Here is a 23,727-nt window from a genome sequence, read left to right on the forward strand (position 1 = left end):
ACACACACACTCTCTCTCTCTCTCTCTCTCTCACACTCACACACACACAAAAGCCTCATCAACAGAACAGTTCAAGGTAAATTAATTGATTGTTCTACCAACCAAACTAAGGGCACCGTCATACAAATCCAAATCAACCCGTGAAGTTTGCGGGGAATAAATGTGATTGATCATGCTAGTGATCACATTTGCAAAGAGTCGTCAATCAATACGAAATCAGAGAATCAACAAACGCTATCAACAATTTTGAATGGTCACCTGTGACCATTAAAAGTACTAAAACAACATATCTCCAGTCCAAACAAAAAAAAAACAACGATCCGCGCTTGTAGCCGAAAATCTAAATTAAACGTCTGGTTTAAAGCATGACCGTCAAACATTACGCATTTAACTGTTTTTAAAAACAAGTAGCCTGGCCATAGATGTAATTAGGCGAATAAGTCTATTGATTCAAAACAATGAAGCGTCAGTCAGTGTAAAAATGTCATCAACACAATTTGATAAATTACTACAGTTGTTTTTCTTCTGTTGCTGTGACACGGGGAAAAGAACATCTACAAACTATTTGTCTTCTCTCCCCACCTCTGATAGGTTAAAGACATAGGCTACAGTCATTCTGGCAATAACCGATAGCGCACTCTCCTCAGTCAGTATCAACTCTAGCCTACTCACCACGAATGCGCGTATCCGATCACCATCAGTGAAAATGCATCCCCCAGAAAAAAACTATAATAAAATAATAACATAAATCCAGGTGGAATAATTGTAGCCTTAATCCAAAATGCGCTTTTTATCCTCCTCTCATGGAAACTGGATGGTCGCTTTTGTCTCGTCTTGCTGTGGGAGCAGCGGAGCACCGTACCAGCTGAAGCGCCTCTCCTGTCTGACTGTAGCACTCAGCTCAGACGCGCAGCGTTTTTCGTCAGTGGAAATGGAAAACTCCCCTTCTCTGACTCTCTCTCTGGCGTCTGGTCTGACGCAGGCGGTGACACACACAGCCAGGGAGGCTAGCCTGCCCACGCTCACTGCTGCTTCCTGCCTTCCCAGCCAACTGGCTGACTGGCAGTATGTGTGTAATACATGTATCTTCCTATGATGACTATGACACTGTATACGTTTACCTTCACGCCCTGTCTGTTTGTTTGTATAAACCATACCCATGGTAATAGACTTACTATGACGTCATTTGACATTAGCCTCTCTTGGCAGGGGGGGAAAGCCACTGGAAATAAACTAATTTGTGTGTGACTGTAGTGCACTGGTTCTCAAACTTTTTCATGTCAAGGAGGACCCCCAAAATATGTATTTTGCAGAGTGACCCGAAAAGGTTTCGTGTTAGGGACCCCCAGAAGAGAAGATTATAAATGATTAAAAAAATAAATAGCCAACATACCGGTATATCAAATATGGATAAGGTTTATTAGGACATTTTGCCTCCCCAAGGACCCCTAGGGGGGTCCCCAGACTCCACTTTGAGAACCACTGCTGTAGTGTAAGTCGACCCATGGAGCATCAGTTGTCAGATAATATAATTTCCAATAATGACCTAGTAGGTCAATTTCCAGTTAAAGGGAAAACACACTGACTAAGCTGAATGTGAAATTATGAGTCACTGTTTCTCCAAAAACACGATAAAGAATGATACCGGTAGTGAGGGTAGTCTAATCATGTGAAAGGAAAGTACAAGTGTAGAATGAAACACCAAACAAACTAAACTACCCATTTAATGTATCAGCTATCATACAAACAAATTGGTTTGTTAGTTTCACTAATGAGAGGATATTGATAATAGATCATCTGCAAGTGTGACCACCTTGAATATTTGGCTGACTTGTAAACTGGAGCTCAGACTCGGAGCCTAGTATTGTTTATTGTCCTCAGAAGTCGTGTCAACAATGTCTCATTCACACCCTTTCCCATCACACTCCACCCCTGAAGTCAACCCCTCCCGGGTATTTACAATTTTAGGAGGCCAAGGGGAATGCACTGAGAGATGGTGTGCTTTCGTTGGACCCGAATGCAGAAGCAAAGTGTCCCTGCCAATGTCAATACAGGTGTTCCCAGTGAGCAGGGCTTTGGGATGAGGTCTCTGAAAAGCTGTGTAAGGGTGGGGTTGGCCTTTTTGTCACTATGGGCTGTTGGTCATTGTCATTAAGAGTTGCATTTACATGTGACAGTGAATTAATGGCTACAAACACATTCATGCATCATTAGCATCTTAATCACAGGTGTCGCACATGGTTAGTTTCTGCATCATGCCAGTCATTTGCTTTGAGGGGGGGGCTATGTACTAATAGATTTAATTAATTACAAAAAAGAAAAAAAAGTATGTCATGTAGGTGAATGTTTTCCAAAAATAGTGAAAATAGCAGATAGCTTGTAGACCAGCTATTTTCACTAATTATGCATGACACCATTGTGCAACAGTATAAAATAGGGCTTCAGTGGTTAATTGATTTGTTGATATATTATTTAAATGCTTTGATTGTTCCGAGTACAAAAAAAGTACTCAATAGAATACTTTGCTAAGAAAATAATCGATAGTTGCAGCCCTAGTTCGAAAGGGACAGTAGTTTTTATTTCACTTTAGATTGGATTTTTGTTTTTAGGCAAATAGTATAAAAAGAGGATCACACACTTGATTGTTCGTTCATGCGCTGCTGACCATGGTTGTGTAGACCTAGCATATTGATTACTGACAGAAGGAAACATTTAATATTAACAAACTCTCGCCTTTGTGTGCAACCATTTTATTTTTTATTTATCCTAACCTTGCTGAAAATTATCAGTAGCCAATGTGAATTATTTGGACCCCAAATGGACCCAACTTGAATTTAAGGTGACAATATACTGCAGGCTAAAAGCAGAGGCGTTCCCGAAAGAACATCTTGGTTGTATGCCCTGGCCTTCTGACCAGCAGCAGAAACAAATGTTTCTTTTGTAAATGATGAGGTTTTGTTCTGAGTTTTGGTAAAGTCGGCTGTATTGACATGAACAGGGTAGACATTAAAGTCCAATTCTGCACTGATAAGTGAGTGAAAGCAGTAACCCTTTAAATTACAGCTCGTTTGTTTCCATAATTACAGTACTTTGAGTGAAAGAAAAAATAAATGGTAAATGGAAAATTATGAATTATATGGGGAGAGAGAGAGAATGCATGCTGTCTTTGTCTGTAATTGCACCGCTTTACCCAAATCCATCAATTTCACTGGTGAATTATTCAGTAAAGATTAGGCGAATGACAGACCTGCGGCATGCAACAAAGTCAGTAAATATTGTTACATTTTGTTTGTTGCTGTCTGATTACAGAGTAATTATTCGGGGAAGGGAGCTCTATAATTTAAGAGGCTACCATAAAGCTTTACAAGCATTGTATTTCTTACCTGGCAGGTATTAGCAGAAGTGCTGTGGTAACACTTTTTCAGGACTGTCTGGATATCAAAGTGAAGAAAAAAACGACCCCAGGAAACATCCACGCCTTGACAGTTCCTTTTTTACTCTAGTCTGGTCAGACAGAGGGCGTACGTACGTGTAGTAATAGTGATACTATGCCAATTGTTTGTTTCTGTTTTCATGTGCACCAGGTGTGTAATATGTGAGTGGGTGTGGGTGTGTGTTTGAGATAAGGCCTAAAGGGAAAGACTGAGAGTCTACGCGTGTAGACGCACTCCACCCAATTAGCTCCACTGTTGTGCTGCAACTCTTAAGACACAATTAGCATAGGCCCCGAGGACGTTACACAGAGTCACATGGGTAACAGCCATTACAGAGGAATCCTGCCCTCTTCACTATATACCTAATAATCATCGGCATCAACAACTAGCCCTCTGTTCCAGCAGTCAAGGAGAGTACAGGCATCATGCTCCTACTGCATTCATGGTCTTGGTTCAGCCTAATAGTACAGTATGGGTGCCGCTTTGGCAAAGATCCCTGAGAGGTTTGCTCTCCTCTCACGGTTATATAAACAAATGCCCCTTTCAATAGACACCCATCATGTAAGTAATAATGGGCAAACGTAGGTTATCAGAAAATTAACACAGGTTTTGTCACTTATTCAATGCACTGTCCCTTCAGCCACCCGGATAAACTTGGCTGTGGCACTCACTCTTTTCATGTTGTCCTTTGAAGTCCGTACGACAGACCCACCGAATTCCTCCTTTTGACAAACAAGGAAAAGTTCCAGGGGAACAGTGCGACTCACACATGTTTACTCCTCTCTTCTAGGAAAAAGAGCTGTGTGTGTGTGTGTGTGTGTGTGTGTGTGTGTGTGTGTGTGTGTGTGTGTGTGTGTGTTGAGAGTGTGGTTGAGAGTGTGTAGGCTGGGGGAAGGGTGGCCTTGGTGCCAAAGCCACTGAATCAGGCCTGAATACATTAGGGCCACTCTCTTTAAAAGTGTGCCAAAGAGTTGACAGTGGAAGACGCCCCTCCAAGAGCACAATAATGGGCTTCAATGCTTTCCATCTGCGGAGGGGGAGGGGGGGGGGGGCTGTGACTGCACGTGCTGTGTGGAGTGGCTCAACAATGTATCAATTTATGGCCATCAGAGACATCATAAAACCACTCCTACCGAGAAGACTTCATGGGGCTGTTGACTGAAATGCCAGTGGCATCTATAAATTAATGTCACAAAATCCTGTCCATAGATTTCACGCCGAGGTTGGAGAAGCAACGTACAGTATATCAGTAGATATATATAAAGTCGATGAATGTCTGCAACCACCTGCGACTGAACAAAGGAGGTAAATGCGACTTCCCATCTCCAAGCATTCAGCTTTAAAGTGCAGGGTTTACAACAACAGTACCCGTGTTCTGTTAGCAGCTGCAGGACTCGGGACTGTCGCCTGCAGGAGTGACAGAGCAGATCAGACGGTGTGCGCTGGGGTTGCTGTGGTCAGAGCAGGGCCGGCCGACTGAGCCGGCGGGGCTCAGGGGGGGGAACAGATTGATGGCTCCAGCTGTCCCTGAAGAGTGGAACACAGGCAGACAGCTGGTCACCTGTAGCCCCAGACAGTGCCGTGATAGCATGAAGCATTGTGTTTCACCACGGAGAGAGGGAGGACGGCACAATGCGGTGTACCAAGTTCATGCCACTGCTCATCACAGCCGAACAAAACAACGTGTACAATGTCTGCCTAGGGGGGGATGAGAGTTGTTGAAGAGGGGGGGATACAAGTTTAAGGAATACATGCAGCTGTGGTGTTAATGCAAGTTTATTGGATTTTGAGTAGAGGCACCTGAGTGCTCCGTCAATGCTATAATCACTCACTAACAGAAAGCTTCCACCGTTTCACACAGCAAGAACCCTTTGGCAAAACACTTCACTGACTGCAGGGCAGACCATCCTACTGGATACAGTGCATGATGAGGCTTCTTTGACAGAAGTTACAGGAGAGAAAAGACGTGCACTGAGCTCACTCAGGGCTCAGGGATTAATCCACAGGCAAGAGGGAACAAACACCATCCCCCTCTCACAAGCCAGCCAGCCAGTCAGCCAGTCAGCCAATCAGAGCCCAGAAGGGCTGCTTTACTTGGAGACCAAAGAATCTGTGTGTAGTGATGTGACATCATCAGCTGCCCATTAAAGGAGAGGTCACTTGTGTTTTCTGTCTCTCTCTCGCCCCCAACCCCTACCCCCATCTTTTAAGGATGGGCGAAGAAATGTAATGGTGTTTCCCCCAGAACCTCTCCTGTAACAAAGACCTGTTTGTCTTCAGTTGTCTACCTTTGCAGTACATTTTCTAAGAAGCCACGGCTTGTTCTCATGCAATCAATGTTAATTATATTCCAAGAAACTAAAATAAGGTTGTGGTTTTGTCTTTGTAGAACAGAACATTCACCAGATATCATCGTTCAGCTACGAGACAGGCACAAACGTATAAATTATGTCAATTCATCAACTCGGGCCGCTATTTTCCTCAGGCTCCGTTCACAGTGGGACAAGAAAATGGCTCCATTCACTCGCCAACAAACAGGCTTTATGTTTGGGTTGCCCTCTCTGTGTATGTGTGTTTTTCTCTCACCACTTCTCTGAACACATCTTTAGCTTTAGGGCTGAAAAGCTGCCAGTTGTTGCTTTTTTTTCCATCCCCTTTTTTTGTTTTGTTTACTTGGCAACGTCACAAGGCTGTCTGACTAATGCATTCTGGAGTATCTCTCCTAGGAACCTTTGGCTGAATGTTTTATTCATCGGCATGACATGCTATATAGACTCACTCCTGACATAATATTATTGATTGGACGATAGACGATCAAAAGAGTGACCTCACGTGGTGCTTCATCATGGCCGCCCACGGTTGAAGGTACCTGTTCCATTTAAATCAGACTGATGAAGAAGTTGTGCCTTATTGCACCGCCGGATAAATACCTTAACTTGTTTCAGGAAGATGTGTTTTTATGAAACCCCGCGGCATGTGTCCTCTATCTACCGTGGCCTATGGTGATGATGGATGACGAGGGAATTGTTGAATACTGAAAGCAGCGCCGTTATGCACAGAGGCCATATGATCAGGTCGGTGATCTCTAGACACAGGATTCTCTCTATATGCCTCCCTTAACTACTGCCGCCATCAGATGTCTGTGCACGGCACTATATATGTAATAGGTGTGTGTGTGTGTGTGAGAGAGTGAGTGAGTGAGTGAATGAATCTTTATTTTCGTGTCTTGTCGTTAAGACCCATCCCTGACGGGATTATATGACACCAACAATATAAATAAACAATATCACGTTCACGTTCACGTGTGTGTGTGTGTGTGTGTGTTACTGTGTTTTGTGTCAAGACAAAATACAATACAGCGAAACAACACAACCAAAACAAGACAAAAAAATAATATATAATGATAATTTAATCAATTAAGAATTATAAAAAATATATAATATAAATATATAGGCCTATAAAAGGGTTGTATTTGAATATAGATCTGTCCACCTTTCCTTTCAAGTTGTAATGCAGGTAATCAAGAGGTATATAACTAGATCTCTGGTGGGGGGGGGGGGCTTCCAATTTGTAGCAATACACCATACATACACCATGCTACACAATAATATGATGGAAAGTGTTGGGCCGTAAAGGTGGCGCTGAAAGGGTTTTAACGATGAGTGACAGGGCGTATTAGATAAGGCGACCATAGCCCCTGCCCTGCTTGGGAGCATACTGCCCATCCAATCACGTCGTTCAGCCACACTCAGCAGGCCGTCGGTTCAAGTGAGTGAGCAAAGTCTCCTTTCCACACACACACACACACACACACACACACACACACGCTACCCCACGACTGGCCTTCATCCTACTAGCCACTTCATTATCACTTCATCCCATCATTTTGTGATCAGTGCATGCACTTCTGCTCTGAGCTGCAGCAGTTACCAGTGGTGGGAAAAGTACTCACATGTTTTACTTTAAGTAAAAGTATCAATACTGCAATGCAGAAATATACTAGTCTTGGTATCAAAATGTACTTAAAGTACCAAAAGTAGAAAGTATTCATTGTGCATAATGTTCCATTTCACAGGTTTTCAGTTGCATAAAAACCTTTGAAAATAGCAGATCTACAAGCTCACAATTGTGAGCTTGTAGATCGGTTATTATCAAATGACTGAAATGTATATAGGGCTGAAGTGGTTAATGTATGTGTTTTGTAATAATAATCTAAATCTACAAAGTACGATTTCAAATAGACGTAGTGCAGTAAAAGTACAATATTTGGATCTGAGATGTAGTGGAGTAGAAGTAAAAGTATTGGACATACTCAAGGAAAGTACAAAACTACAAATACCTCACAATTGCACTTAGTACTTAAGCAAATGTACCGATTTACTTTTCACCACTGGCAGTCACACACGGCACCACGGCTGGAGCACACAGGTTAGAGAATGCAGCTGCAGTGGTGGTGGTGGTGGGGACTGGGGATGCATATCTAATGGGATTTACAGCTCCTGACAGCGCCGTTGCATTGCACGGAAATCAATATGTCACAAAGTGCGCTTTACGGCTACATAAAGGCTGAAAAGGCAGCTGAAAGCCGTGCACGCCGGAGACATTAGCCTGCATCGAGTGGCAGCCAACAAACGTGATGGTCTATCATTGCCATATTTCCTTATGACTGCAGCACTTCCTCGTTTAGATGTTTTTCAAATGCAACACACGTGCTTTCCAGAAAAGGCAGTGGTTTCTGAATAACAGGAATCTCTCTGCTGCTCTGACACAGGACTGATAACAATGGTCTCTCACTCACTCACTCACACACACACACACACACACACACACACACACACACACACACACACACACACACACACACACACACACACACACACACACACACACACACACACACACACACACACACACACACACACACAGGCTGTTCAATCGACATCCATTATACTGTGGTGGTAAAAATACAGATTTCTTTACTTAGTATTGGCATCAAAATATAGTTAAAGTACCAAAAGCACTACCATTATGCAGTATGTCCCATTTCAGAAATTCTCAAAAAGTTATATATTTTATATATATATATAGCCAAGATGCAACGCATTGTGAGCTTGTAGTATAGTATAGGGTTGAAGTGATTAACGTACGTTTTGTATTCATAATCAAAGTCTACAACGTAACTAAAGCTGTCAAATAATTGCAGTGGAGTAAAAGTACAATATTTGCCTCTGAGATGTAATGGAGTAGTAATAAGTAAGTAAAAGTATTGCAAATTGTAAAAAAGTAAAAACGTAGGTACAGTGCTTGAGTATACATTAATTATACTTTCCACCACTGCATAATTGCATATATACAGCATTTCGATCCAATGTATGCTCAGTGTGTATTATGTATTGTAACAATGAATTGATTCCGATATTAATTAATAACCACCGTGTAGATCTGACCGACCAATCATTTTGTATCTAAATTACAATTTGTACTTAATTGTAATGCAATTAAGCACTAAAAGCCTGCCTCTACAATAAGGTAAAACCCTCTCATCCATGCATGGAAGTCACCCCAGTTTGAACTTCTGTTATTAGCAGAAGCAGAATGATGGCTATCAAAAACCTACCCGTTTGTCACAGACTGATGCCATGGAATGGAAATCCCTCACGGGCGGCAGTGGTCACACTTTCTCACTGACACAAGTTAAGTAGAAGGAAACCTACGCAGTACGCACTGCCAAGACTCCCGCCAAAATACCAAGAACCCCCCCTGTCCTCCTCCTGTCTACTGTCATTGTCTCTGTGCAACCTTTTCAAAGGGCACTTGGGTCTTGTGGTCTTACAGAACGGGCCATGGGAAAGCAAGCCGTCTGAGTGTCACAACAAGCACCCAGAAAGTTCCAGACAGTGACGGCAAAGCACTAATCATGTTGTGGTCGTGAAGATTTAAAGCGTGATGTTTGTGACCTGTCAGTTACCCCGCTCTGACTCCTTTCTTAATTTAACAGACACACTACCGCTGACACCAATCCCAGTGTTACTTTAATGTCATTCATTAATTTAATTTCAAGTTTAAATGAACACTATAGATTGTACAGTGTACTGTGCAAAAAATAAACTAGAAAAGTGATCTCCGCCAGGCCTGGTAGCCTAACCCTGGGCTGTGTCAGATATATGCTCCTAGTGAGCACAAGCCGTTTAGACAAACATATACATACTGTATTATGTATATAAACACCAGAGAGATGACAGGATTGATATCACCCACTAGGGTAGGGGTTAGGCTTTAGGGTGCTCTGACGTGAGGGTGCAACCATGAACTGGTTAAAAAGGACTCTTCATCTTTTGAGCCCTACAGACATTGATTGGCCTCAAACAAAATCTGCATGGGTGTCAGTCTAATCAGCCTGAGAGGGTTACGGGGGTTGGGGGTGGAGGAACACAATATGGTGCTGGTATAGGGGAAGACGGTAGGGAAGGAGCATAGTTCTCTGTGTCACCCAAGGCTCAGAGAACCGGTGTGTCCCAGCACGCCGCTGTTACCACGGCTACAGTGACAAGCAAAGACCAACCGCAGGTGCCGCGCCAACAACAGCGAGGCCCCAATTAGAGACCCTGGGAGTGAGGCCCAAGCTAATGAAATCTAGCCTCAGGCTGCACTGGGTTAACTAAATGAATCCGTGGTTGTTTAAGTGCCAACGAAAGACATCATGTCAGGGCATGCTGTTGAGGAAAGTGGTAAAAAAAAAAAGGACTCCCACCCTGTCATTCAAAGTCTATTACACGAGGCTGACTTACACTCCCTAGAGCAGTGGGTTTTCAAACCAGGGTCCGGGGACCCCTTTGGGCAATTATTGATTAATTGAATACGTGTGGACCACAATTGAAACAAGCCCTTAGGGATTTTTGTGTTCTCCTTTTGTCATCGTTGTATAAATCGTACCACTGCACTATTTGCAAACTGTTAATAAAATATTCAATTAATAATACAACATTTCTAGGGGATATACAAATTGTATCTCTAGGCTAGCATTACCCAATGTGACACAAGATCGATCGATCTATCTATCTATCTATCTATCTATCTATCTATCTACATCCTCCATACCTGCTGGGTATACTACAGCAATGTGCAAACACAGCAGCCAGATTTGTGAGCTGTTGTGACAGGAAAAGGACATCCAGTGGAATACAGCCACCATAAAGACTATCAATCATCCGTATACTCCTGCACTATCTGTCCCGTGCTTATTTTGAAGTATCTGCTCTGTTGTAGCTCTGTTGTAGAGCTGGCAAATGTATTTATTTATTACATTTAAAGGTCTTTCTTTAAATGCATTTGTCAATAGCAAAATTAGTTTTCAATGATTCACTTTTCCACAATCCTGAATATTCATATTAGATTACAATCGTTTTGTAACCCATGGGATTGTGTTACTCGTTATAAAAATTGCTGTGTCATTTTTATTCAGTAGTTACAGTAGTACACGTAAGTGCTTCTAAGAAACCAAAAATGACGAAAAGTTGACCGCATTGTAGTGGCTGCTTTTAGAAGACCATGAACAAGCAAAGTGATTTTAAAAGTTGAACTTAAATTTGGGAAAAAAAGTGCTTATGACATGGACCGCTTTATCAAATGATCAGCCGTACTGTCCAATCAAGACTTTAAAACAAATGCAGGCTTGTCCGAGGCTCCGAGCTGATGGTCTCTCTATGTGGGCCATGGAGGCACCCACACCCTAGCCTGGCATGGCCAGATAATATCACTGCGTAGATAATAGATATTAGTCTGGAATCTCTGTGTGGAAGCTGCATGTCCAAGGGGCGGATTAAAAAAATGCCTCTGGTGATAAACCCGGCGCATATTTGCATACTGGGCCCTGATTGGCGCCCCACATCTGCAGGAGCAGCGACATCCAATCAGACTAATCTGCTGAGGGCTTTTTTTCCCTTTTTTATTTTTGCAATGGCAGATTCAGCTGGTTTTCAGGCTACCCACAGCCGACTACCTGCAGCATCCCTCCTGATAAGATAAACATCTTGTTTGTCTGTCTGTCTGTCTGTCTGTCTGTCTTTTCGCCTGTCTGTCTCTCTAGTTTAAATTCAATGTGGACTTTTTTGGCATGTGAAAACAAACGTTTCATATTGCCAAAGCAAAAGTGGAACAAAACAATCAAAACAAAACAATGTACCGCATGTACAATTAAACTGTAACGGAATAAAGAAATGTGTAAACAGAGCTGTGTCACATTGCAACTTGTACAGTATTTCTCTGTACCATGGCACCAAACTAGGTCACTCGGTGCCAACAGTACAGGAATACACATTACACACAATGATTTGTAGTCCTTAAGGTGGTCTCTCTCTCTCTCTCTCTCTCTCCACACACTCACGTACGCATGATGCTGGAATGCACAGAACCAACAGTGTCTACTTCCAGCCCTGCTGGCAGTGTTGCCCTGTCTGCTTATTATAAGTTTGGGCTTGTTTTCCTGTAAAGTCGCTTGTAAATATTGGCAGTTGCGCGTGGCTTGTTTCTAAAGTGCTGTTACTTATTTTGAACTTGCTGTGTAATGTTGTTTAAACCAGTGGACCTCCAAATGAATATGCCTATTTGTCTGCAGACCCCCATTTGAAAATATTTTCATGCCAGGGAGTCACCCCCATACAAGATGTGTGTTGTTAAAATGTTTCAAAAATAGCAGATCTACAAGTTCACAACACGCCCCATCGCTACGCGTTGTGGGCTTGTAGATTGGATATTTTCAAAAAGCCGCTGCATATAGGTTTAAAGGCCTATATGCCTTTGTGGCAGGTGGCCATAAACTTCGTTTGGGCTTCTTTTCACAGACCTAGTTGCTTGTTTGTCTCGCAATCTGGCAACTCCGGTTTCAGTCTCAGAATACGAGAAAGGGACAAGTAGCGGTGTTTGCCGAGGGACTACTGTCCAGTGTCCACACATATACTCCCACAAAGGCCCCATTGAGGGTGGGCCGCAGGTTACAGCCCAGTTAAAAGGCTTGTTTAACACTAGAGAATAGGGGAGAATAGGGTACCCAGAGCCACGGGGGTGGGGGGGTTGGGTTGAGTTGGGTCGGGTTCACCACACTTTAGGTCTCTCGCACTCGCTCAGACCCCTCTGTTCCTCTGTCAATCCCTCCGGTCGTCCCCAACGCTAAAAATCTGCTGCACGCTGAGTGCTGACACATCTCTGGTGTTCTCATTCTCTCTTTTTTATGCCATTGTTACCTCCTGGCAAACATTACAAGAGGTGTGTGTGTGTGTGTGTGTGTGTGTGTGTGTGTGTGTGTGTGTGTGTGTGTGTGTGTGTGGGGGGGGGGGGGGGGGGTGTATCTGCAGTTGTGTTGTGATTGGAGAGGAGGGAGCTATAAGACAGGTTAGCGGGAGAGCAGTGGGAAGGAAAAAGTGTGTGTGCTTTGGAGGGTCAAAAAAGGAGGGAAAAGAAGAATGGGTGGGCAGAAGAAAGGACAGAGAGAGAGAGAAAAAGAGAGAGAGAGTGCGGGAAAAGGAGAGTATAGAGGACGGCGCGAGAGAAAAATTCCCCCCGCCCTACAACACCCTCCCACTGTGTGAAGGACAAGGCTGGCGGGGCTCGTGGTCTGGGCCAGCGATTGTGTACGGTGCCTTGCAGAGCCCAACACAGGAACCCCATTAATCACTGGAGCAGGTCTCTCTCTCTCCTGGACACAAAGACCCCACACGCTGACTACACTGCGTACACACACACTCTTGAGCATTAATTTAACATATTAAAAACGTGCACACACACACACACACACACACACACACACACACACACACACACACACACACACACACACACACACACACACACACACACACACACACACACACACACACACACACACACACACACACACGTGGGCTAAATTAATGCTAAGAGAGAGAGAAAGAGAGAGAGAGAGAAAGGGGAGATGAATTCCTGAGCGTATTCACACAAGTACATGCAATTCTTTCTAAAATGTTTTGGCAGGGCTTAGGGAGAGAACTCAGAAAGGAATGCCAAATAGTTTGGAGTCTCACCAACAGAGCAGTGCTGAATGGGTTTAGCATGTACTCATAGAGCACATTTGTTCCTATACAAGACGGCAGCTTTGGTATTTCACAAAATCTGACAAAAGTGCCCATTATATCACAAAATCAGTAGACAACCTATGCAACTACAATAATTAAACAAACGTTTGGGGTTTTGTTTGGTTAAGACCTGAGGCCGATTCTAGAAATGCCTTCTAATAATAAATCAGTAGTTCTCACACTTTCACACTTTCAAGATCTGCTCAAAAAATGTCAAAAATAGTATTATGTACAAGCTCCTAGCGAGGAGCGAAGTGAGCTTGTATTTTCAAAACAAGTCTGCATTTTAAGTTTTTGTCTTTTTCAGTGCGTTGGGCCCTCATTTGGTTTGGTCTTCTGAGCTCTTTTCTCCTACGCCTTTGTAGGTGTGCAAGAGACTTGCTTTTTTATTGAATAGCCAACACTAAAAATCTAAAATGTCACAGATGCTTTTCAGGTCTCTTTCAGATAAGAAGCTGCAGCTGAGATACTGTAATGACTGTGAGCGATGGAGCCGGGCAATGTTTTCCAGGTCATTTGGTGTAGAAGTCTGCACAACATTCCTGTTTCCATCAGCTGCTGCTGCTGCCTTGGAGTGCGAGTCCATGTGCTGTGTGTGCACAGTCCATCTATAGTAGGAGCCTAGGGGAGGACACGGCTGAGGTCATCCCCCTATATTAAGACAACAGGCTCCTCTTCCACAAAGACAAAAGAAACAACCACACACACACACACACACACACTGTGGTCCAAACCGGTGATAATTACAGAAGACACCTTGAGCGTATCGGTTAACGCCTCACACTTTAAAATGGTTTACGCTTCGACCACAAGGGCTCCACTGTGTGACATATGTTCAACTGAAATAACAAAAAAAGGGAAAATGTGCTATTCTTGTCAAGTGACACCGTTGCACAAGACTTTGTTGACCCAAAGCATAAATCATGTTTAAGGCGCTAATTCACACTTTGTCAAATGACGGTAAAATGATCCACTCTTAACTAAAAGTGTCGCCGTGCGGCCGTTCGACAAAGTATAAATTAGTGTATTTTAGCTTTGTGGTTACTCACTGCCTTGCATGCTACTTTGAAGCATTGAAACACACCATTACATGAAGGCAGTGAATGAGTGGGAGAGGTTTGTAAAAAAAAGATTTCAAAAAGGAAGAAGCAAAGAGCAAAAAAATAATAAAAGTGGATTGATTTATGGTGCAATCTGCAGGTGGAAGAAGAGGAGGTGAATGAGCAGTAAAATGAGGAATTGTCTGGCATACGAAGAGACAATCATCTCTGTGCATGTGCATGTGTGTGTGTGTGTGTGTGTGTGTGTGTGTGTGTGCGTGCGTGTATTTGTGCATGTCCTCCTCCTCTAGCCTGCCTCTCAGATCCCCCCACCCTTCTCCATACCTAATCCCACCCTAGCCACTATAATTTACTGCCCCGTCAGTACGTAGTCATGGACAGGGGAGGAGGTGAGGAAGAGAGACAGACAGAGAGAGAGGGAAATGCCGGTGCCAGAGAGAGGCAGACGGAGGGTCAATGACTATATCCAGCACATAAACCCCTGTGTAATGAGCAATATTTGTGTACCAGGAGGAAGGTCAGGGGGGGGCGAAATGGAGAGGGACTTGTCTCGCATGTCACGCGCAGAGCACAAGAACCCATTAGTGGAGAGAGCTATGTCACTTGCGCATACCGTCCAAAATGCTTGTGCGCGTTTGCTTGTGCGCGTATATGTGTGTGTGTGTGTGTGTGTGTGTGTGTGTGTGTGGAGTTGTTGCACGTGCAGAGAGATTGTTTTGCCACCTTGTTGTGTCGTGTAAAAGTAAAAGGAGTGTGCTATCTTTTCAGGGTTAGACCGAACCAAAGAGACTCTGACCTCAGACAACCTGCTCTTATCCTTGTCTGTCGACCATTGCTCGGCGTTGAGTGGATAGTTAGAACTTATACATTTCTAACATGTGTACATTGTTTTTATGGCTGTGCCCAATTGCGTTGTCACCGACATTTAATTATTATTAATGATGTCAAACCAGGCATCCCGATTTTAGGAATGTCAATGTAGGTGGGAAAATAAATAAATACAAATGAATAAATATTTGCCCATTTTGAAAACATTTGTAGTTAAGTGGTTATGTATTGAAGTCAGCACACATTTGAACCTGGTTTCCTGCTTAAAGCTAAGGACCAGTTCACCACTTTTCAACTTATCTTCATATAATTAGTCCTCTTTGATAAAAAATGAAATACCACAATGTTGTTCTACTCAGTCTGTGTCTCATAGGAGGACTGTGGGCACTTCAGAAACCCGTCCACCAGTGACATCATTGTTAGGACAGATTCTGTTTTTAAACAAGATTAAAAAAAACATATATTTAGATTTGTATTATTGAGACAATGATGGCTTCCATTATCGCATTGCAACTTTTCTGGACTAGAAAGCATGCCGTTTCTATTAGCTTGGATTCCCCATCGATGATGTCACTGCTGGACGGGTTTCTGAACTGCCCACAGAGACACAGACAGAGTACATTTTTTTGTGCATTTTATCATGATCATTAGTGAGGACCAATTATATGAAGGTAGGTTGAAAAGTGGTGAAGTGGTCCTTTAAGTGCTGACGTTTGTACCATTGATCCAATAGAGCCGGCCTTCTTGCTCAGGGAATACATTGAATATCAGCTCATGACCTTTGACCCTGATCTAAATGTCTCAATAGAAGAGCAGGGAGACAAAACCACCCCAATGGAATAAGTTGGGACCCCCACATTGATGTATATATTTGGCCGTGGACCCCCATCTGAAAATGTTTTGTGACAGGGACAAAATTGTTCAAAAATAGCAGATGTACAAGCTCGCAGCTATAGACCTGCGATTTTTTAATAGCCAAAGTATTGTATTCTATTGCTTTCATTGATGTCCACTGGCCTACGCACATGTCCATACGCCTGTTTTGTACTTGTGCGAAAGTTTTCTCCTACAGTTAATAGCCAAAGCTGAAATCTAAAACGATAGTTACTTTCCCGGTTTTAATGGGTTAAAATTACGTGTGTATGTTGCACTGTGGGTAGTCTCGTGTAGCCAGACAACTATTCCACAATCTCCTAAATGCTATATAAAGTCTGGAACTACACCTCCCGAACTCTGAGTAAGAAAGCTGACATTTCCGTTCACGGAAATACATTTAAAAATATCTTTACATTTTATTTTTATTTTTCCGCTAAGCAACAAGCTATATATGCTTAGGTGATTTCTAGATTGTACAGATGAAACGGAAGTGAGGAGGAGTCTCCACTTCCGCTTTATCCCTACTCATGATAGAGTATCATAATTTTACACCTGTAGCACTCTAGCACTGCAGTAAAAGGTTACAATTTACTATTCATAATTTAGGCATTCAGCCGATGCTCTTATGCACAGAGCGGGGCTAACACAACAGTCACTCGACAGTGTAAGGTAGCAAAAGAAGATTCAGTCAGAGCTCAGCAGGGCCTACTCCACGTCTCCTCTTTAGCCAGTGTAAACATGCTCTTTGTTTGTTTGTCAGGGAGGGCTTTAAGTTGCACGGGAATGTCTGTTTTTCATCCATTGTGGAGAGATTAAAAGAGTGGGTCCCATGACACATGTGAGATTTAAAGGGCGCTGTGGACACTTTAATCATCCCCCCCCCCTCATGTGGTGTCAGGAGTCACAACACGAACCTCAGGATGTACACAAATCAAACGCATCCAAAGACATTTGACCGCCACTTAAGGCCTGTTTCTCCTGATGCATACCCTTCACGGTGGAAGCCCCCTGAGCAGGATTGGCAGCTAGTGGCACAGCGGTGCTCTTCAGCTAATGGGGCTGAGGGACAGGGGAGTGACAGCTTGCGTGTGTGACGATGATTAAAAACTGCCCGAGAAAGCCCGTCAGTATAGCCAAGCTCACTCACACCTTCAGGTGCCATTAATCATTTTGAACAATGCCCTAGTAACCCTTACCCCCTTCCCCCCCAGTACACACACAATGGATCCATACGGACTGGCAATCGGCCATGAATCCATCAGCCATGATATCAGACATCAATGACGAGCTGTTGATGGTAAAGTGTGTGATAGTGTTAGTTCTGCCAGATTAGGTGCACATAGGGGGTGATGGAGGGTTGGGGGGGGGTCTATACCAACCAGGTGATCTATGCCAACCAGCTAATGACATCCTGATATGGCCAAGAAAGAAATAAATATAAAAAACCCTGCAAAAGAAAACATTTAGCCGGTTGGATTGTAGTGGTTCTGTGAGTTGACACTTGAGTCTTCTAGGGAGCGATGTTCATAGGCGAATTTCAAAGCGACCGCAGAGGTGTTGATTGATTGTGACGAGTCAACAATGTCGATGCCGCCATGCGTAAACATGTGTCATGGTTAGCTATGCACGTTCCACTACACACACTGTATGTATACTATGCAAAATAGTAAAAGCTGTTATGCAAATGTTCAGTGGTAAATTAAATTAAGCCACCGAAGGACCACAAATAACTCAAAATAAGTGGGTCCCTAAACCGTTTTTATATAATCTAATTACAGACAGTTTGTAAATCCTTTACAAACCATTTATAAACATACTCTTAATTCTATGTGTGGTCCTAATGGCTTTATTCTCTCAGGCAAGCCTAATCTACTAAAATCCACCTTAAAGGAGTAAAGCTGGGTTATATTATACGCATTTAAGGTCGAACAAATAGAGTTACACGATACATCACGGCAAATCTTTACAATTCCATAACGGTGTGTCCATAGATAAGAACAACTGAACAACAGAACAACATGTTTTCCCATTGCTCTGATTAGTGCATCAGAGTGACAGATGCCGAGGGGATTAGGCCCTAGATTAGTATTCTTTCCTCTGGATCTGTTTTTCCTCTGTCTGCCACATTGCCTTTCCAATGATTATTAACCACTTTATTAACCAACCTCCCCCCACGCACCTCCGTTTTGGTCATGTTATTATAGGTGAAACTTGGGGGGAATGAATTAAAGATGTTGTGGTTAAGTGTTTAAAAAAAACAAGCAAGGTGTCAGGTCCCGTGTAGCCTGGGGTCCACCTATGCTTTCTATGGCATAGGCAGCTCCCGGCAGGATCCGCCGGGAGAATCTAGACACAGCTGCGCGACATGAAACTGATTAATTAGAGCGACAGAGAGAGAGAGAGGAGTGTGTGTGTGTACATGTGTGCGTGTGTGTCAATTTAACAAAGGTGCAGGCGATCAGAAAGAGAGTTTTCGGCGTTTGCTACTCTATGCCGAATTGAAGTGGACTCGGACCCAGACTTTTTTTTCCCTCCCTGGAAATAAAAACGTCTGGGTTTCCGAGGCTAGGTCCCGTGTTGTTCTCAAATATATTTATATTAAATATATTTGAGTATCATATTTCAAATACAAACTTTGAATACAAGAAAGCACCAGATGAGTGGCCAAGTTGTGGTTCAGTGTCCGCCCCGGGACTGGGAGGTGGGGTTCAATCCCCAGCTGGGTCATACAAAAGATGGGACCCAGTGCCACCCTGCTTGGCACTCAGCATCAAGGGTTGAATTGGGGGTAAGTCCCTGCGAGATGTCCAGTACATCAAGCTGCCTCAGGAGATAGGCTCCTGCCCTATATGGGCCTCATGGCTCGGCAAGGCTACTTACTTACTCACCCCAAAACACGTTTGCCCCCGGTCAAATCCAGCGACCTCGGAACAATCGCCACCTCTATAAACTATGCCTAAACCTAACCTTGTTCTGACTGTATGCCCAGGGGTTTTCAACAGGTGGTCTGTGGAACACTGGCGGTACATGGAGGTATTGCATGTGGTCCCTGAGCATGCATTTAGTAATGTAGGATTTGTTGATTTTTACATTGTCTTTCCACTAGTTGAGAAAACGTGAACTGAATAACCTGGTGACCTATGTTTACCATCCATGCAGTCATTTACTGATGAAGACGAGTTGGAGGTCAAGAAATTCAACAGAAAAAGGGAGTTAGAATCTTAAGAGGGGGAAGTGCACCGGATTGTCTGGTTGAGTCATTATTATTATTAGAAAATTATTAGTAGTCAATGGACTATTGGTGGAGAAACAGTGACATGGGATGCATATAAAGTGTTACAAAATCACTATCTTAGCCCATATCCCCATCCAACACAACAGTGGTCCCCAGGTCTAGCTCAACCGGGCCTGCTGTACGCTCATACCCTAATTTAGTGTACGTACAGCCTAGGTCAGTGGTTCCCAAAGTGGGGTCCGGGGACCCCCAGGGGTCCTTGAGGGAGTTCCCAAGCTAAATGATAGTTTAGAACCAAATGGACCCTTATGGATCTGTAACTCTGAGAGTGTACAAAATGGAACCAAATTGACCATTTTGTACACTCTCAGATTTAAATTAACATTGATTTTACAATATAAATTGGGGTCCCAGAGATATAAATGCCATCAAGACTGATGCATGTCAAAATGGGGGTCCTTGAAATTAAACATCTTCTCTTATGCCCTGGCATATCTCTTCAAATGGGGGTCCATGGGCTAATTAGTGTCAAGTTGGGGGTCCTTGACATGAAAAGGTTTGGGAACCACTGTGGTTAGGCCTAGGTAGTGGTGTAAACCCATGTAACTAAGTAACTTTTACTTCTAGTCCACTACATTTTAGAGACAAATATTATACTTTTTACTCCACTACAACTATTTGAAAACATGCCAGTTACTTTTTGAATATTTGTATTATTATTACAAAACATACATGAACCACTTCAACGCTATACTGTATATACTTTGGATATTTGAAAATAGCCGATCTAAGAGCTCACAAGTAGCCTATTTCTACATTGTGGTATTGTGTCCTTTTACTTAAGTAAACAATGTCAGCACGGTGCGTGCTGTTCCCACCACTGGGAACAGCACGCTCCATTGCAGAAAATGACACTCATACCCTAATTTAGTGTACGTAGTAGGCAGTCTAAATGGATCGGATCTGGGTGTGTCCCTCTGTCTGGCTTCTATAACGACAGATTTCTCAGTGTTCCACTGAAGCCGCATACACCAGCAGATGTCTGCTATAGCAGGACCTGCCAGATAATGACAAAGGATTAAATGGCCTCTCATTCCCACTGCCGCGTCGCACTAGCCCACAGTGTTTGTCCAACCTCTTTACTCCCAATTTATGGGCGCCGCAGCAGAGCCGGCAGAGATTGCCTACAGGAGTACACAAGCCTCGGAGGGATAAAGAGGCATGCTAATCGGTCTGAAATAATTCTGATTCAAGCATGGACACAATTTGCGACTAATCTTGGTGTTAATTCACCAAGATGTGATGGAATGAATGACTATAGGTGACTGACTGCATGGTTCAGCTGTGCATGCATACAGCTCTGATTGCTGCAATCTATTAGCCTGACACTCAGTCTGAATTTTCATTTCGTTTCACTTAATTATTCAGACTGAAAGCCCTCCCAACGCAAGGGGCCAGTGAGGCACTCCAACGTTGAAGCGCTGGGCCCTAGTGGTAAGAGGAAGGACTGCAGGCGGACCCGTGGATTCATGACGAGGAAACCCCGTGCAGCTGGGCTTTAACATTGAGCGCTCGGTTGCACTTCCGCATTGGACAACCAAAATGTGGTGGTCCAATGCGGAAATGTGCCCGAAATAGACAGTCCTCCTGGCTGCTTCAAAACGCCACTGAGCAACTTCCACTGACATGAATAGCGGAGAGGGCGGAGCTTCGCGCCAGATCAGTCTCTATCCTTTTAATACTCTATGTCCCCACGGCAACAGTTTCTGGGATGGGCGTTGACAAAGCGGCAGTCTTCGGCGATTGGTTCATACAAACCAATCAGAAATAGTAGGAAAGCAGATGACGTTGTTGTCATGTGGCTATGGCCAACCCATTTGCTAACCAAACAAACACAGTCAACGAGCACTACTAGCATGTAAACAAAAGCGGTAAAATATGTCAGATGATGATGTTTATAAAACCTGTCATTTCTGTAAAGAAACTATTTATCAAACGTCGATTTAATAGCCAGATTGATACAGTCGTGAGTCACCACAGTGGGGGCAGCCATGTTTGTTGTCTGACGCTGTCGAGTGAGGGGGCTGATGGCCAATCAGTTGCTGCGATCAGATTTTTGAACGATACCGACGCAGTCGTAAGGAGAGTCACCATACCTGAACACCGCCAGAACATACTTTCTTAATGGTCGTGGCTAGCGATTCAGAGCTGGAGCCAAGCTAGCAATCTATATCAATTGTGGACACTTTATCATGTATTAGTAAAACCAATATAAATTGTGGACACTTTATCATGTATTAGTAAAACCAATAGTGAGTGTCTGTCTGTCTGTCTGTCTATGTGTGTGTGTTGGGAGGGGGGGGGGGGTTTATAGGCACATAAGCCATGAGATTAAAACGGTTCCCATCACATATTCTACCTCAATTCCCGGGCGGCACGCAAATATTTCAACTTCATTAAATCTAATCTAAAAATGTGACAACAACGATGACCTACAGGGTCCGACTCCTGCCTCGTGTGTTTACTTTGCACCTGAAGCTGTGTGTTGGCAGCGATCCAGACGGGTGTAGGGTTTCATCCAGGTCAACATCAGCAACGTGATATTGGGCCATGGTCATTTGTCAGTCAAATGGAGAGAGAGAGTGTAAGTAAGCAATGATCTGATATTCAGAGGAATCCCCCTTTCCAAGTACACTTCCTGTTTCAAATGACCACTGACCTTTAAAAGGGCTTTAGTCAAATTATTTACTGTTAATTCTTTTAACTGGGCGTTCCCCTGATATTACAACTAATATCATAAAGGGAACATCTCAGAAAACACAGTCAAGTGAGACATACCATACACGCTACACAGTGAAATAGTGTGTACACAGTTTTCCTAGCTCTTTTGTTGAAACCGTTTAGTTTAGTTTTGGTTTGAAGTATACATAGACTGGACAGAGACTGCCCATTTCTATTGGATGATTTGTGTACCGAAACCTGGCAGACTATCATTTGTGTGTGTTTTTAACGCAGGAGTCCCACCGACTGCTGCAGTTTTGCGGATCACCCAAAATAACACAGCGTGTGTCATTTAGGGATAATGTAGCTGGCTGGCAACAGGGAGCAGCGCGGCAGCAAAGCAACAATTAGAGAACTGTTCTCTCCCGGCTCACAGATGGCGTGCGACAGGAGACGAGAGAGAGAAGAGAGAAGAGAGAGAGAGAGAGAGAGGGGGTCAGTGTTTTCATTTGGTCTGATTTTTCTTGGCCGCTGCATAATAATCAGCCTTGCAGATCCCGTTATACCTATACCCCCACTCTCTGCAGGAGAGTCGAAAGAGGACAGGCATCCTCGACTCACCTCAAGCCTGTTAATTCATTCAGTGCTGACAAATGTGGTGTGAAATAAAAGATGTGCCTTTTAAAGCCCTGTACACAGTCTTAACTCTGTTGAGGTGGATTTTTGTCCATAAACTCCCCCGGCATGAATTGTTCTCTTCGTTATTTTCTCATACACTTGCACAAGAGGCAACATTTTCTACCACTGCATGCTACGTATGTGCGGCATATATGTTAGTTCTACTAACTCGTGGACAAGCCCTTCCTTTGTTTGCCGTAAACTACAGTCCTCACCTGTGACTGCAGTGGCGTTGGCAGCCATCCAGCAGGGCGGCATGTGTGTGTGTGCGTGCGTGTGTGCGTGCAAGAGACAGAGAGGGCCAGCCAGGCGCCTGTGCATTGGGTTGCCATGTTTCCACGGCGTCTGGGCCCCCAGAGGAGGATTTGCAGGCCAGATAGGATTAAACTCCCCTCTCTTTACACAACAGTGATGGGGATAAAAAGTCCGCCGAGCTCAGGAGCACTCCAAAGCCCCGTTAATACACAGCGGCAGCAGAAACCGCACAGCACAGATGAGTTCCTTAAACAGCTGAGCCCCCACTGGGCTAACCGTGTTTGGCTATCATCTGTTTCTACTGCCACGATAATGCTCAATTATGAGCGACCAGCCATGCCTGGAGATAAGGAAAGGGGGGGAATATACATTTGTGGTGAGTGTGGCAGCATGCAGGAAATAACATGCCACTTTAAATAGCATTCTGTTTGCAGAACACCTCTCCCTGTGTCTTTCAGTCTTACAGTCAATAGACAGTACTAGAGACAATGTATGTCTTTCTTTCCCCTTTCGCACACACTAAAAATAATAAA

The 23,727-nt window shown here is 43.6% G+C and overlaps 1 protein-coding gene across 2 annotated transcripts in view; it reads right to left on the bottom strand.

Annotated features, from left to right (window-relative positions):
• Positions 1–23,727, bottom strand: part of csrnp1b (cysteine-serine-rich nuclear protein 1b) — a 109,429-nt gene that overhangs the window by 15,698 nt on the left and 70,004 nt on the right. The window contains exon 1 of one of the 2 annotated variants that reach the window (XM_083778516.1): positions 673–1,012. The exons of the other annotated variant lie outside the window; for it this stretch is intronic. The gene's annotated coding sequence lies outside the window, so the exon portion shown is untranslated. Of the gene's footprint in view, positions 1–672; positions 1,013–23,727 lie in introns of those variants that run through there. 2 annotated transcript variants of the gene reach the window in all.

The sequence above is a fragment of the Protomyctophum parallelum genome (genome assembly GCF_964188405.1).
Source record: "Protomyctophum parallelum genome assembly, chromosome: 12".
Classification (NCBI taxonomy): domain Eukaryota; kingdom Metazoa; phylum Chordata; class Actinopteri; order Myctophiformes; family Myctophidae; genus Protomyctophum; species Protomyctophum parallelum.